Genomic DNA, 635 nt, shown 5'->3' on the forward strand with positions numbered 1-635 from the left:
GCAACCATCACTCCTGTGTTCCAATGGCAAGTTGTGTTAGGTAATCCAAGTTTATCATTTTAAAAGGCTAATTGATCATTAGTCAGAATAGAAAGAGGAGTGGGAGGACCCGGTGCACAACTGAGCAAGAGGACAAGTACATTAGAGTGTCTAGTTTGAGAAACCGACACCTCACAAGTCCTCAACTGGCAGCTTCATTAAATAGTACCCGCAAAACACCAGTCTCAACGTCAACAGTGAAGAGGTGACTCTGGGATGCTGGCCTTCTAGGCAGAGTTGCTAATGAAAAGCCATATCTCAGACTGGCCAATACAAATAAAAGATTAAGATGGGCAAAAGGACACAGACACTGGACAGAGCAACTCTGCCTAGAAGGCCAGCATCCCAGAGTCACCTCTTCACTGTTGACGTTGAGACTGGTGTTTTTCAGGCACTATTTAATGAAGCCTTTTTTAAATGATAAACTTAGATTAGCTAACACAATGTGCCATTGTAACACAGGAGTGGTGGTTGCTGATAATGGGCCTCTGTACACCTATGTAGATCTTCCATTAAAAATCTGCCGTTTCCAGCTACAATAGTCATTTACAACATTAACAATGTCTACACTGTATTTCTGATCAATTTGATGTTAT

This window comes from Oncorhynchus nerka, linkage group LG8, assembly GCF_034236695.1.
Source record: "Oncorhynchus nerka isolate Pitt River linkage group LG8, Oner_Uvic_2.0, whole genome shotgun sequence".
NCBI classification, from domain to species: Eukaryota; Metazoa; Chordata; class Actinopteri; order Salmoniformes; family Salmonidae; genus Oncorhynchus; species Oncorhynchus nerka.